The following is a 17,181-nucleotide window of genomic DNA, read 5'->3' as shown; positions in this document are numbered from 1 at the left end:
TTGTGGGGGAGGCGGTGTACCGTGTGTTTCTCCAGAAGTACGAGGGACGTACTTTGCAGCTGCAGGACGGCGCAGGGTCTGTGACTATTTCGGACCGTAGTGGAGCTGTCTCCTATGTCAGTGTACATGGCACCCCAATGGAGTTTCCTGAGGATCTCCTGCGGCGATTCTTCCAGAGGTACGGCTCCATCGTCAGTGTGCGGATGAACTCGCTATCGTCTGGCATATATTCCAGTGTGAAGACCAACATTCGGACCCTCGGGATGCGGCTGAGGTCGGACATTCCGTCCTCTATCCGGCTGTTGGGGTATTACGTGCGGGTGTTCTATGCCCGGCAACCCCGCACTTGCTTCCAGTGTGGATTGTTGGGGCATCAGGCTGCCGGGTGTACTGCTGATCCGGTTGCTCCTGTGAACTTGTTTCGTGAGGAGGATTTCCCACCGTTCCCTCTGGAGGAGGACTCCGGGGGTGAGGAGGTGAGTGTCCCGTTCGCAGCTGAGGCTCTCCCAGCATTACCCGACGTCCCCCTGGTTGTTGCAGACCCTCCACCGAGTGTTGTGGTGCCGTCGGATGTTCCTCCTGACCATGTCTCTGGCTCTGGCCAAGACTGGCAGTGCGGAATTAGTTCGAGGATCTGGAGTGCTTGTCGGTGGAGGCCTATGTTCTTGATAGGTCGTAATGGAGTGGTTGTTCCTGTTGGCTTTGGTCACAGGATGCCAATCGCCATCACTGTTGGAACTTGTACTGAAGAGAAATTTCCTTTTTATTACTGGGAGCAGCAACGTTGGTTCTGTTACAATTCATTTGGTAGTCCATTCTATCGGTCAAATACTGACTGTGGAGTGATGTCTGTCGAGTGAAGGTGATGCTCAAACCGTCTGCACTGGATTCTTGTTGTTGTTATAGATTCAGCTACTCGGAACAAGTTCCAAGCAGCACGGGCTATGGTGAGCCCGTAACTTACCTGGCAGAGGAGCAGGGCAAGTAGCACGGGCTATGATTAGCCCGAAGTGGACTTGGATTCTTGTATTATTGATTGATTGATAAAGATGTAGCCACCCAAGAAATGGCACGGGCATGAATAGCCCGTAAGTGGTACAATTTTTTGTTCTCTAATTCTTTTCAGTATTCTGAGGTTGCATTTAATCGTCAAGCTGTTATCGCGGGGGAGGATACTGCTTGACAGTCTTCATGAGGGTGTCCAGCTGCTGGACACCTTTTTTGACCAGGAGAGTGGCTGTGTTGATGGCTTCAGTGTGGCCACTGCAAGATTCAGGGACTCTTAGAGCTCTTCTGAGGTCATTGGTTGCTTCACATTCCAGAAGATAGTGAAGTAATGGCTTTTCTGTGGCAGTTTGGCAGAAGATGCACTCTCTCTGTCGGGGTTCACCAATCTCCCAGTTGCATCTGTAACCTAGTCGTAGTCTATATAACCTAACTGCTAATTTCCCTGTGGATTCCTGTTGGGATATTTAACCTTTCTAATTTGGTTGCCTGAAGATACCATATTGCAAAGGGCGAACCTTCAGCTACTCTCTGGTGTAAATGGGCTTTGTTGAGGTGTGAGAGTTTTTTGGTGACGATAATTTTTATGTCCTCTAGGCTGGGTTGAATTGTTTTATGTATCACTGGATGACGAGTTGCCAATTTAGCAATTTCACCAGCTTTCTCATTTAATGGGATTCCAACAAGGGATGGGATCCAGTTTAGGATTATGTTGAGTCCTTTGCCTTTAGCGACTGCTCCAAGATACAAAATGGCGGTAATTATTTCCACGTTATCTTTCCACTGTTTTTGTCCTCATATTTGAAGTGCAGCTTTTGAGTCTGTGTGTATGATTGCATTTTGAGTGTTTTGTGCAATCACATATGCGAATGCCTGTTGTATGGCAAACAGCTCAGTTTAGGTTGATGATACTAGTCCTCCCAGTCACCAAAATGTCTGTACGCTGCCCGTGCAAAGAGCAGCGCCAGCACTCTCATATTCTGTGTCAACCGATCCGTCTGTGAAGATACCAGGAGAGTATCACTCTCATATCACGTATAGAGTATCACGGAGATACCACTCCGTGGTGTAGTGGTATAGTCTCCGTGGTGTAGTGGTAAGACACTCGCCTGGCGTTCCGCGAGCGCTATGTCATGGGTTCGTATCCTGGCCGGGGAGGATTTACTGGGCGCAATTCCTTAACTGTAGCCTCTGTTTAACGCAACAGTAAAATGTGTACTTGGATGAAAAAACGATTCTTCGCGGCAGGGGATCGTATTCCAGGGACCTGCCCGAAACGCTACGCGTACTAGTGGCTGTACAAGAATGTAACAACTCTTGTATATATCTCAAAAAAAAAAAAAAAAAAAAAAAGATGTGGGTTGCTCCGGCTACTGCAGTGCTATACATTTGCTTTTCTATTATGCGCCTTATGTACTGTGATTTGTGTATTTATACTCACAGGATTTGCGCGCCCCTTGAGGGCTTTGAAGTAGAGGAGGGTAAAAGAAGCCTAAGCTACTCTATCCCTCTGAGATGTATTTTATTGTCTCAATAAACATACTTAAACTTGAACTATCCGGGGAACACAAGAATAAGGGCCTGTCCGAAACGCTATGCGAGCTGGTCGCTGTAACAATTAATGTAAGAACTCTTATATTATATAAACACAGCTATTAAAGTATTCCCGGTATTCAAACAATATAATGTTTTAAATACACGTTGTAGGATTTTGAAATAATGAAGTGTATTAGTAGTAACTACTAAAATAAACAGCTCAATAAATAGCAACATTTGTAGAAATAAAATGCACACTTTCAGGAAAAATAATTAAAATTTTTTTGTTTTATAATTTTCTTAGCAGCATAATAATATGCAAATTCCTCTCAAAATTTTTAAGATAATTATTATCTTTTCTATTTTCTAATGCGGATATTAATATTAATAATTGTTGAAATATGATATTAAAAGTAATTGTTCCGTATTTGGATGGAGTGTTCAAATTTTAGGAATGTCTTGCCTCCACCCAGTTCTAGTAAAGTCCAAATGTCTGTAGGAAATTTGCGTCATTATAATCTATCACAAAGTTCACGTCTGATTTGATGCTCATATTTAAACGTTAACTGAACTGCCCCCATATTTCATCTAAAAAATTTTGATTTAATTCAAAATGTGATATATTAATATTTTTAATTTTATGAAATAGTGTCACCTCAATAATCTTTAAAGAAAACTTTTAAAAGTTTCCTTTTTTAGAGTACACTTTATTTTAAGTACTCTTTGAAGGTACTTTGAGCTCTGTAATTACTTCATGCACACAGGAATATTGGAAGATATTCTTGTACTGTACCCAGATTTTGCCAGTGGAGGCTAACAGATCAGCCTTACATTTCTTGTTCTCTCGTGATTCCATGTATGAGTGACCGTCCTGTGAAGTGGGGATGTTGAATGAGCTTTTAGCTGGTATTTGGTCTTCACTGTGTGGTCCTTCATACAGAATAGGGAAGCAGCACATTGCTGTGTATACCTTAGATTGTTTTAAAAAAGAAAAGAAATTGTTTGAGAGGAGTCTTGTAGGAGCTGGTAGGATTAATTATAATATAATGTTTCCATGATTCAGTGCTTAGCTCTTGTGAAAATCGTGAAATTGTTGATTAGTCAGCGTTGATTTGTTTTTGTATCGTCGCTGGTATTTTTTTCCCCTGATTCCATATATGACTAACCATCCTGTGCGATGGGAATATTAGATGAACTTATAGCTTGTTTTTGGTCTACACTGTGGACAGGGTAACAGCACATGCTGTGTATACCTAAGCTTGTTAATAATAATGATAAAAACCCACACGTCTGTATTTGTATGTTTTACGTAAAGATTTTCACCAAGACTTTCGAACTCTCCTGAGTGCTTTGTGAAGGTCTGAGTAGGTTAGGACGAGACTTGCATCTCAACGACTAATGAACTTTATCCTATGTTAATGTGAGCGTGAGAAGACATTACCATTACCCATTGCTAAGAATTCCTTATTAAATGACGGCGTCTTTCAAGATGAGAACGAATATAATTTGTAGCACATACAGAAACTATTTGGTTATCTTGAGGTTATCTTGAGATGATTTCGGGGCTTTAGTGTCCCCGCGGCCCGGTCCTCGACCAGGCCTCCACCCCCAGGAAGCAGCCCGTGACAGCTGACTAACACCCAGGTACCTATTTTACTGCTAGATAACAGGGACATAGGGTGAAAGAAACTCTGCCCAATGTTTCTCGCCGGCGCCTGGGATCGAACCCAGGACCACAGGATCACAAGTCCAGCGTGCTGTCCGCTCGGCCGACCGGCTCCCCCATTGGAATTAAATAAAACTAATATGATAGGAGTTATATACAGGCTACCGAAGCAAAATATTTTTAGAATTGTTTTATGGTTGTATGGACATTCCCCCATGTCACTCACAGTCACGAGGACTCCAAAAGCTTATCTGAGGACTTCAACATAGAAATGACCTACTACATCTTATTTGGAAGCAAATCATCGAATGCAATTCAGCTACAGATAGACAACATTAACATCAGTAATAAAAATGATGGAAAGTTTCTTCGCCTATTCCTAGACAAGAGACTCAACTTCAGCACCCACATTCAACACATAACTGAGAAAGTCTCTAAAACAGTTGGTATATTCTCCAAAATAAGATATTATGTTCCTAACTCTGCTCTCCTCTCACTATATTATACACTAATCTATCCCTATCTTAATTATGGTATCTGTGCATAGGGGTCAACCACTGCAAACCACCTTAAGCCCATCATCACCCAGCAAAAATCTGCTATCAGAATAATAACAAACTCTGCTTTCAGACAACACTCAGCTCCCTTGTTTAAATCCCTTAACTTGCTAAATATTAACTCCCTCCACACATTCTCTTGTGTCAACTACATTTACAAAACCCTGTTCTTAAATGCAAGCCATGCTCTGAACCTCTCCCTGGACAGATGTAATAGGACCCATTATCACCACACCAGAAATAAATATCACTTTGATATCCCCAGGGTCAAACTTAATCTGTGTAAACACTATACAAATTAAGGGACCTAGTCTATGAAACTCACTCCCTAGTGAATTGAAAAGCTGTCAAACATTTACCTCATTTAAAAAAAAAAAGTACCTAATTTCATCTTCGTAGTTTCCTACACTGAGCTTTAAATTTGCTCTGTACCTAGTGTTACCCAATCTCCTAATCTTTATGTACTTAACCAAAACAACTTTATCATTGTGTTCATTGCTGTCTTCTTTTATGTACTAGCCATATGCTGTACTGTGTCTGCTAAGTTTTGTTAAACTACCATTCAAGCTGTCATTGCAATCATTCTGAGCTCCCTATGTGTTTTAATATACCTACAATTTTTCTCTCATCTTTTATTTTTTTTTCATGCTATGTAACTGTTATCATTTTTATAAATTTTGCAGGTATTTACCTACTTATTAGTTTCTTAGATTAAGGACTTGCCCGAAACGCTGAGCGTACTAGTGGCTTTACAAGAATGTAATTACTATGCTACGTATCCTCACATTCCCAATGTACCTTCTTGTATATATATAAATAAATAAATAAATAAATAAATAAATAAATAAAATAAACACACACGAAGTCCTCAGAGAGTTGTGAAGTAGAGTGATTAGCTCTCAGACACACCTGTGAGCAGCCTCAGCCACATATGTGTCCCCATTGTGCCGTGGTAAGACACTCGCCTGGCGTTTCACGAGCGCTTTGTCCTGGGTTCGTGTCCTGGCCGGGGAGGATTTACTGGGTATTAATCCTTAACTGTAGTCTCTGTTTACCCAACAGTAAAATGCTTACGTAGTTGTTCAACTATTTTGTGGGTCGTATTCCGGGGAAAATTAGGATTAAGGACCTGCCCGCAACGCTATGCGTGCTGGTGGCTGTACAAGAATGCAAGAATTCTTGTATATATAAATAAAAAAAATGTGTAAATATTTTATAACTATAATATTCTATAACTCTTTTCATCATGGTATCTACCCTCATGGTATGGTACCGTGTACAATTCTACCATCATGGTATGATACCGTGTACAATTCTATCATCATGGTATCTACCATCATGGTATGGTACCGTGTACAATTCTACCATCATGGTATGGTACCGTGTACAATTCTACCATCATGGTAGTCCTTTGTGTGGGTTTCCGTTAGGGCTGCAAACATTGCATTTACCTCATGTAGGAGGCAAGGAGGACCTTGAGTGAAATATTTACACATCTCTGGTACATTTGTTATAGAATTGTCTCTGAATTCACGAATCTTTTCGCACTCCATCACATAGTGACGGAGGGTGTGCGAATAATTTTTTGATACAGTTTACATTTGGTCAGGTTTACATCAGCAGATAATGAGAATTCCCAGAGATAATTGTAACCGAGTCTAAGCCGAGCATTAGTAACATCTAGAAGTCTGCTGATTTTACTGAATGATCCATAGATGTGTGGCTCCTCTTGAATGGTAGTATGATGATAGATGGAATTACTGGTGTCGATTTCACTTTGCCTCAGATCTACAAGATATTGTTGAAGTTCTTGGTGTACTATTGCTCTCAGACTGCTTATTGACATTCCAAGGTTATACTCAATTTCCCCTTTAAACGCAGATTCTTTGGCTACCTCATCAGCTCTATCATGCATTTGGAGGCCAACATGAGATGGGCTCTTTTTTACCATCATTAATAATTTTGTTTATTTGTGACGACGTTCAGATACGAACATGTTACAAAATTAACATTGAAAATATTAGATTAGAAGATTTACTACAAAAATAAATTTATGGTATTATGTATAGCCTAATATAAACGCAAGGCTTAGAAAATCAACAATTTATATAAAATTTATTTATAAAATATTTAAAGCATTATATAGTTATGCAAATATTTAAAAGATTACATTATCAACAAAATAATTTTCAACAAAGAATAAAATTTATAACTAATTTTCTTGTTCTTTTATTTATTTTCTGAAATTATGTTGATAATTATAACTATAATGTTTAAATATATTGGTAGTTAATCAATTGGCCTCAACAGTTTAACATTTCAACCTAGATCAATGTATATCAGAAAAAAATGGTGTCGTCTTTCTTTGTCTATTTTAGACATTGAGAGAATTCACAATATCTCGTCTCGTCTATTTACAATATCTCGTCACAAATAATTTATGAATATAATTCATATATTAAATATTTAGTTTAATCTTTTATAATTGCTTCCCCGGCAATTCCTCTAAAGAAAACGAACGCTAATATAGTTTTCTTCAAATTAATTACGCCACATAATAAAATGGAAGGCCACTTATTTAGATGAACTTATAGCTACTTTTTAAGTCAACAATATAGCACAGCTAGTCTTATAGCTAATCTACACTGTGTAATCTTTCATACAGAACAGGCTAGAAGCACTTTGCTGTTTATACCAAAGCTCGTTAATAAAAAATATATATAAATAAGTTTGATTTAACAAAATTTCGGCATTATTTACATAAGTGATATTCATAATATTGGCATACCACGTAATCATTACAATTATATACTGCATAAATATTAATTGGTAGTGACCACAAACCTCTCATTATGAAAGTTATAAATTTTCATTCACCAGCTCACCTCCTAACACTTCCCAAGTGGAACATTATCATCCACCAGCTCACCCCCTAACACTTCCCAAGTGGAACATTATCATCCACCAGCTCACCTCCTAACACTTCCCAAGTGGAACATTATCATCCACCAGCTCACCTCCTAACACTTCCCAAGTGGAACATTATCATCCACCAGGTCACCCCCTAACACTTCCCAAGTGGAACATTATCATCCACCAGCTCACCCCCTAACACTTCCCAAGTGGAACATTATCATCCACCACCTCACCCCTAACACGCCCCAAGTGGAACATTATCATCCACCACCTGGAGGAGTGGTGGGGCTGAGATGGTTGCTGTGGCTCAGCAACACACATGCGTTACTGAGCCACAGCAACACGTGGCCGGGTACTGCTAGTATCATAATAACTGTCTTGAGGAAGGTCAGACAACACAAGGAGACTGAGATCAGAGGCGACCACTGCTCTACCACCTGTACCACCTGCTCGAGAAGACCGCCAGAAGGCGTCCTGTATGGTGCAAATTGTTGTTGCTCCAGCGTCCACGCTGACCGCGGTGACCTCGAGGTCAACAAGTCACCAGACAAGGGCGTCCACTTTCCCGTCAAGAGCGTCACGGTCAAGAAAGTGCTTGACAATAGCGTTCACACCCGCGACGAGGGCCCTGTGAATTTTTTTTTTTCTTTTACAATTATCAAAAGAATTAAGTCCTATTGATGTTACGTTAATCGTAACTACCTCACAAAAGAGGCAGACCTTAAACAGCAAGAGCTGCCAGTGGCAGATATTTAATCCTAAAGCCTAAGATCATAGGACCGCGGGAGCAAACCGCCAGGCGAAACCACACGGGTAACACCTGTCACTTAGGTCGCTGGCTCCTCCTAGTTGACAAACTAACGGTCCGTCTAATTACCACAAGCTACCACAAACTACACAAACTTCAGAAAGCTTCCTGGCAATACGTTAGTAATGAATAAATATGATATATTTACTCATTATAATGTTGGTGCTGAATGTACAACACGAAAAAACATAATTTTAATCTGAAAAAGTATCTTTTTATAAAGAAATTAGACGAAAATAAAAACCTGGTGACGCCAAATCAAGTCGACGATCCAAGCTTCGGTTAGGTTAGGTTAGGTTTGGTTAAGTTAGGTTAGGTTAGGTTAAGTTAGGTTAGGATAGGTTAGGATAGGTTAGGTTAGGTTAGGTTAGGTCAGCCTAACTTAGTATATCATGCGAACAAGCCTGAATGGTCCCCAGGACAATATGCAACTGAAAACTCACACCCCAGAAGTGACTCGAACCCATACTCCCAGGAGCAACGCAACTGGTATGTACAAGACGCCTTAATCCACTTGACCATCACGACCGGACATAATGAGGTGATAGCCTAAGCTATTCGAACCACCCCACCGCCGGCACTCGGATAGTAATCTTGGGCATAGCATTTTACCAAATTACCTCATTCTTGGGAGTATGGGTTCGAGTCACTTCTGGGGTATGAGTTTTCAGTTGCATATTGTCCTGGGGACCATTCAGGCTTGTTCGCATTTGTGTTCCTCACGTGTGCCCCAAAGAATGAGGTGATTTGGTAAAATGCTATGCCCAAGATTACTATCCGAGTGCCGGCGGTGGGGTGGTTCGAATAGCTTAGGCTATCACCTCATTATGTCCGGTCGTGATGGTCAAGTGGATTAAGGCGTCTTGTACATACCAGTTGCGTTGCTCCTGGGAGTATGGGTTCGAGTCACTTCTGGGGTGTGAGTTTTCAGTTGCATATTGTCCTGGGGACCATTCAGGCTTGTTCGCATTTGTGTTCCTCACGTGTGCCCCAAAGAATGAGGTGATTTGGTAAAATGCTATGCCCAAGATTACTATCCGAGTGCCGGCGGTGGGGTGGTTCAAATAGCTTAGGCTATCACCTCATTATGTCCGGTCGTGATGGTCAAGTGGATTAAGGCGTCTTGTACATACCAGTTGCGTTGCTACTGGGAGTATGGGTTCGAGTCACTTCTGGGGTGTGAGTTTTCAGTTTTAGTATATCATATTTATTCATTACTAACGTATTGCCAGGAAGCTTTCTGAAGTTTGTGTAGTTTGTGGTAGCTTGTGGTAATTAGGCGGACCCCAAACTAGGGTATCCGACGGCTACCCTAGCCGTCAGCCGAAGGGTAGCCGACGGATTCTCACTTCTTATTTATAGAAGTGTGGTGCTGTGTAATGGACTCGAGCTTTAGATACAGACTTGATATGAACATAAGCAGGCAAAGCGTTGCAGAACTTAAAATGTGGGGCAGTATTATTGGAAGGTTTGACCTACATGACCGTTTTCTATAACAAACAATTTATTCACAAATGACTAAAACTACTACACAGTGAATTTACGTTACTTTACTGTCACTCCAGTGGCACATTCAAGAACAGCTAATCAACAGCCTGATGGACCCACGGTATCCTTATCCCGTCGTCGCTGACTGACTAATGACACTAACTGAACAAAGTGGTGCCCACTGGTGACGCAAGCTTGCAATCAATGTTGTCACAGCTTCAAGGTGAACAAATACTCTAATCACAAAACTTGACTGGCGCTCGCTGCTCTCAACGAGGTACCAAGTAACAAGGCGGTTAATCCAAGAATGATAACTCCTTATAAAAATCTTACGTTAACACTTGTCTCTCAGGACAATCAACAACAAAAGTTACTCTAATTGAATTTAAACAATTACGTTAACACACACGTGTCTCAACGACACTTAAATGGCAGCAATAACTCGTAAATCAATTAATTACATCAACTCAAAAGTCAAGCATTCGGTGAGTAATTCCCAATTAATTACTGAATACAACAGTCTATTAATTCAGACGAGTATTGACAAGGCCTACTGTCTCTCAACTGACAGTTCACTTCCGGTCTTACGACAAGATTACCTTAACGAGGGTAGACTACTGTACCACACACAAGGTTACAAGACACTCCGTGTAAACAACAACATCAACACCTGGTGAATTCACTAAGCGGCGGTTACTAATTCTCTTTAATTAGCTACGAGTGCTTAATCACTCTGTCCACAGACAGATCTGATCAGTCCAACGAATTACAGCAGCTTTGAGTTCCACTGGGCTGCCGAGCAGTGTGGACGTGTCGTTTGCCCGCTCCGGCAGTTTTGAGGTGGTTACTGTTTTCGCCAGCTAGGGGTGTGGGTGTCTCTACAATCCCTGTTGTTCCTGGTGGTGGTGTTTACGATGGGCTGCCCTATTCCGGCTGTTGTGCGGCTAAACTCCATAGGATTGGAGTTTACTTGCCGTGCTGGTTACTCGTTGGTGGACTTAGTCTTGAGTGACATGCTTCGCGTCCCAGTACAGGATGTGTATGGTGTAGAGCTGGTTACTGCTCGCCATGTCGTCATTAAGTTTGTGGGGGAGGCGGTGTACCGTGTGTTTCTCCAGAAGTACGAGGGACGTACTTTGCAGCTGCAGGACGGCGCAGGGTCTGTGACTATTTCGGACCGTAGTGGAGCTGTCTCCTATGTCAGTGTACATGGCACCCCAATGGAGTTTCCTGTGGGAACCGACCTGTGAGATTTATATTTATTTAATTTATATGAATTTATATTTACGTTAATTTATATACTTCGATAGCAATTTGTATAATGTTAAGTGGACTGTATTTCTGCAATAATCTCATAATCTCACAAATCGATCCTCTACACATTAGGGGGGGTTATTAAATTAATATATATGCAGCCAATCAAACTACAGTAATAGCTACATACATTGATGAGGTTCCTTATCTTATAGTACAGCAGGTTAGTCCACCAGGTATAACTAGGGTGTAGACACCAAATTATCCTCTTTGAGGTAGCTTCCATATCACCCAGTAACTGGTGCACAAACTCTTCCTCGTCTTGACCTGTCAAAAGGGCGCTAACTGAGAAGCCAGAATCCTATATATGACAAGCTATATCAGAGAAACACTATACAGTACATGGAACATGAAGACCTGGCTTAATTACCTTTAGTTTGAGGCGATTTCGCGATCTAACCGGGTCACCCTATATCCTGACATTAATGGCCATAAATGAATGATAAACGGGTTTCGGATAGACACTTAACTTGAATTTGTAGACAGCGTGTTGACAATGGTACACCTTTGGGTTCCATAACACTACGTCCAAGTAAAATTAACAGGAGCCGAATTTGCTCCCGTGTGAGCCTCTGGTCTCAATAAACAACAATGGCTACCCTCCCTCCTCCTCTGACGCCTGGCTTACATTGTCCAGATTTCAGAACGTGATAGAAGGGTCACATTTACTCTACTTTAATATTGATAATTAAGTTAATTTATATAAGATGTTTTTATGATGGTAAAGTCCAAAGACTAATGTATTTAAGAATAATTCCCAGCAGAATAGCTGGTGAATTATAATAGTATGTGGTGATGATATCCCGTTTTCTATAGACGGTAATTCCACTACAAGTTACGTTTTCTATGGTTAACTTGTTTATACAACACAGCTCTTATCTGTCTGTATGATATTATTATTAAATGGTGTCGGATTTTCCGACATAATTCCCCAGGGGCTGCTCACGGGTCGAAGTCCTAATTAGAACAGACGAACACCAATACTCCTCCATCGAATTATTACATTAATTTGATGTTAGTAGTTATTAATCACACATTTGTGTGTCTGTTCGTACAGGACGGATGTCCCGTACTAGAGTTGCAGGGGTTAGAAGTCTAATGCGATTTCATTTCCCTGTCAACTCTTGAAAGGCTAATATTCAAGCCTTATTACATATTATTTAACCCAGAAGACTGGATGTGATCAAGTACTACAGTCAAGTATGATTCAGGGACTGCAGTGAGATCAGTGACATTAGATATAACTTGAAGTTTCTTCAGGTAACTGGTCACTGATATATAAACACTGAGGCCCTTGGAATACATCTTGATTAAATAATAAATGTATCAAATCAGTCATCAGATTTATTGGGGTTTAATTTAGTTAATTGATTCAGAAGATTGAATAGCTCATCATTAAAGTAAAGTATGGTTCTGAGACTGCAGTGGGTTCAGTGACATTGGTCGCAGTGACTTGTAGCTGTTTTAGCTACTGTTCACTGATTTGCCACTGAGGCCTCATGAACTCATCTTCAGCTTCAAATGATGATACTAACATCAACCTCTGTTACTATAGTCAGCTGTAATCTCCTTAGTATAATGCTACTGGAGAAATATAATCAGCTGACAAATTTAGTTTCTATTGGTATTGTTTATCTGCAGGCATAGGTCTCCTCAGGCATGATACTGGACCTGAGAGTAATTTACCTCCTGCAGAGTTTAACATGGTTATACCCTGATATTTAGTAGGGCTACCGATGAATTGATGGTAGTAGTCTGTCCCCACAAGGACAGCCATTTGGCATTTGATTTGCTCAAATTTACCTGCAGCTGCTTGATAATAGCTTTCCAGGTCAGCATAATCAACTGTTGATTGTTGTGACAAATCTTCACATTTCTTGATCTGTCTTGTTAAGTGGCCTTTAAGACCTGCAAGGGTTCTTTTCATTCTCCCTGCATTATCCATACTGGCTCGTTGGTGAAGCCTTGTGGAACTTGTACTTGGGCTGCTCATAATACTGAACAAACACTAATGGTAGCCTAGGGTAAATTCTGAACTCACTAGGCAATAATCCTACCTCTACTAGAGGTTAGCACTTAAAATTAATACACATTATATATATACAATCATACACACTAATGATTTGAGTGATAAACCAGTGTCATGGAAGTACCTTTAGGTTAGCTCTTCTATATCACCCTAGGATGGTAGAGACACTAATTAATCACTCAAAGGTGTAATGATCATAAGTAATTTATTATATATACAACTCAACTCGAGTTGGTAAAAATTACACCCAAAATAGGGTCTGGACCATTCATTAATGGTGTTAGGTTGTTCAATATAGTACAACTGACTATTGTAATAATGGGACTAGGATGAACAATAATAGTTCAACTAGTCAATGGTTAATATCCTACCCTGTTGTGGGTTGGCAATTAGTAAATATTATATTGAGAACACTAGTGCAATTTATATTAAATGATTCTCTATTTTGGAGAAATAATATACACAATTATTGATAATAGCCTCTTAATTAGCCTCTATGAAACTTCTAATATTATCTAGAAGTATTAAATATTATTAGTGACCTCGCGAAATAAACTCCACAAAATTCGTAGATAATCTCTCGCGAAATGTAACACCACGAAATCCGTGAACAATCTCGCGACACAGTCACTAGTTTGGCTGGATTCTATATTAGCGCTGTCATTTCACGAAATAACACGCCACCAAATATCTGTGGGTGTGCATGAAACCGCTGACGAAGCTGAACTGGGCTGAGGGAGGCTCCTGAGCTCCCTCGAGGCTACGTTGCTGTCTAGACTGGCTTTTGTTTAAATAACACTGCACTAGTATATTTAATGAATCCACTGGTTAACTGGTTCATCCGGTACTAAGATGACCAAATGTGGGTTCATAGGACCGAATATTCCGGTTCCGAAGGTCCAAATAATTCGGTTTCGAAGGACCAAATAATGTGGGAACCGACCTGTGAGATTTATATTTATTTAATTTATATGAATTTATATTTACGTTAATTTATATACTTCGATAGCAATTTGTATAATGTTAAGTGGACTGTATTTCTGCAATAATCTCATAATCTCACAAATCGATCCTCTACACATTAGGGGGGGTTATTAAATTAATATATATGCAGCCAATCAAACTACAGTAATAGCTACATACATTGATGAGGTTCCTTATCTTATAGTACAGCAGGTTAGTCCACCAGGTATAACTAGGGTGTAGACACCAAATTATCCTCTTTGAGGTAGCTTCCATATCACCCAGTAACTGGTGCACAAACTCTTCCTCGTCTTGACCTGTCAAAAGGGCGCTAACTGAGAAGCCAGAATCCTATATATGACAAGCTATATCAGAGAAACACTATACAGTACATGGAACATGAAGACCTGGCTTAATTACCTTTAGTTTGAGGCGATTTCGCGATCTAACCGGGTCACCCTATATCCTGACATTAATGGCCATAAATGAATGATAAACGGGTTTCGGATAGACACTTAACTTGAATTTGTAGACAGCGTGTTGACAATGGTACACCTTTGGGTTCCATAACACTACGTCCAAGTAAAATTAACAGGAGCCGAATTTGCTCCCGTGTGAGCCTCTGGTCTCAATAAACAACAATGGCTACCCTCCCTCCTCCTCTGACGCCTGGCTTACATTGTCCAGATTTCAGAACGTGATAGAAGGGTCACATTTACTCTACTTTAATATTGATAATTAAGTTAATTTATATAAGATGTTTTTATGATGGTAAAGTCCAAAGACTAATGTATTTAAGAATAATTCCCAGCAGAATAGCTGGTGAATTATAATAGTATGTGGTGATGATATCCCGTTTTCTATAGACGGTAATTCCACTACAAGTTACGTTTTCTATGGTTAACTTGTTTATACAACACAGCTCTTATCTGTCTGTATGATATTATTATTAAATGGTGTCGGATTTTCCGACATTTCCTGAGGATCTCCTGCGGCGATTCTTCCAGAGGTACGGCTCCATCGTCAGTGTGCGGATGAACTCGCTATCGTCTGGCATATATTCCAGTGTGAAGACCAACATTCGGACCCTCGGGATGCGGCTGAGGTCGGACATTCCGTCCTCTATCCGGCTGTTGGGGTATTACGTGCGGGTGTTCTATGCCCGGCAACCCCGCACTTGCTTCCAGTGTGGATTGTTGGGGCATCAGGCTGCCGGGTGTACTGCTGATCCGGTTGCTCCTGTGAACTTGTTTCGTGAGGAGGATTTCCCACCGTTCCCTCTGGAGGAGGACTCCGGGGGTGAGGAGGTGAGTGTCCCGTTCGCTGCTGAGGCTCTCCCAGCATTACCCGACGTCCCCCTGGTTGTTGCAGACCCTCCACCGAGTGTTGTGGTGCCGTCGGATGTTCCTCCTGACCATGTCTCTGGCTCTGGCCAAGACTGGCAGTGCGGAATTAGTTCGAGGATCTGGAGTGCTTGTCGGTGGAGACCTATGTTCTTGATAGGTCGTAATGGAGTGGTTGTTCCTGTTGGCTTTGGTCACAGGATGCCAATCGCCATCACTGTTGGAACTTGTACTGAAGAGAGATTTCCTTTTTATTACTGGGAGCAGCAACGTTGGTTCTGTTACAATTCATTTGGTAGTCCATTCTATCGGTCAAATACTGACTGTGGAGTGATGTCTGTCGAGTGAAGGTGATGCTCAAACCGTCTGCACTGGATTCTTGTTGTTGTTATAGATTCAGCTACTCGGAACAAGTTCCAAGCAGCACGGGCTATGGTGAGCCCGTAACTTACCTGGCAGAGGAGCAGGGCAAGTAGCACGGGCTATGATTAGCCCGAAGTGGACTTGGATTCTTGTATTATTGATTGATTGATAAAGATGTAGCCACCCAAGAAATGGCACGGGCATGAATAGCCCGTAAGTGGTACAATTTTTTGTTCTCTAATTCTTTTCAGTATTCTGAGGTTGCATTTAATCGTCAAGCTGTTATCGCGGGGGAGGATACTGCTTGACAGTCTTCATGATGGTGTCCAGCTGCTGGACACCTTTTTTGACCAGGAGAGTGGCTGTGTTGATGGCTTCAGTGTGGCCACTGCAAGATTCAGGGACTCTTAGAGCTCTTCTGAGGTCATTGGTTGCTTCACATTCCAGAAGATAGTGAAGTAATGGCTTTTCTGTGGCAGTTTGGCAGAAGATGCACTCTCTCTGTCGGGGTTCACCAATCTCCCAGTTGCATCTGTAACCTAGACGTAGTCTATATAACCTAACTGCTAATTTCCCTGTGGATTCCTGTTGGGATATTTAACCTTTCTAATTTGGTTGCCTGAAGATACCATATTGCAAAGGGCGAACCTTCAGCTACTCTCTGGTGTAAATGGGCTTTGTTGAGGTGTGAGAGTTTTTTGGTGACGATAATTTTTATGTCCTCTAGGCTGGGTTGAATTGTTTTATGTATCACTGGATGACGAGTTGCCAATTTAGCAATTTCACCAGCTTTCTCATTTAATGGGATTCCAACAAGGGATGGGATCCAGTTTAGGATTATGTTGAGTCCTTTGCCTTTAGCGACTGCTCCAAGATACAAAATGGCGGTAATTATTTCCACGTTATCTTTCCACTGTTTTTGTCCTAATATTTGAAGTGCAGCTTTTGAGTCTGTGTGTATGATTGCATTTTGAGTGTTTTGTTCAATCACATATGCGAATGCCTGTTGTATGGCAAACAGCTCAGTTTAGGTTGATGATACTAGTCCTCCCAGTCACCAAAATGTCTGTACGCTGCCCGTGCAAAGAGCAGCGCCAGCACTCTCATATTCTGTGTCAACCGATCCGTCTGTGAAGATACCAGGAGAGTATCACTCTCATATCACGTATAGAGTATCACGGAGATACCACTCC

This window comes from Procambarus clarkii, unplaced genomic scaffold, assembly GCF_040958095.1.
Source record: "Procambarus clarkii isolate CNS0578487 unplaced genomic scaffold, FALCON_Pclarkii_2.0 HiC_scaffold_103, whole genome shotgun sequence".
Taxonomy (NCBI): domain Eukaryota; kingdom Metazoa; phylum Arthropoda; class Malacostraca; order Decapoda; family Cambaridae; genus Procambarus; species Procambarus clarkii.
The sequence above is the reverse complement of the archived record's forward strand: the minus strand, read 5'-3'. Positions refer to the sequence as shown.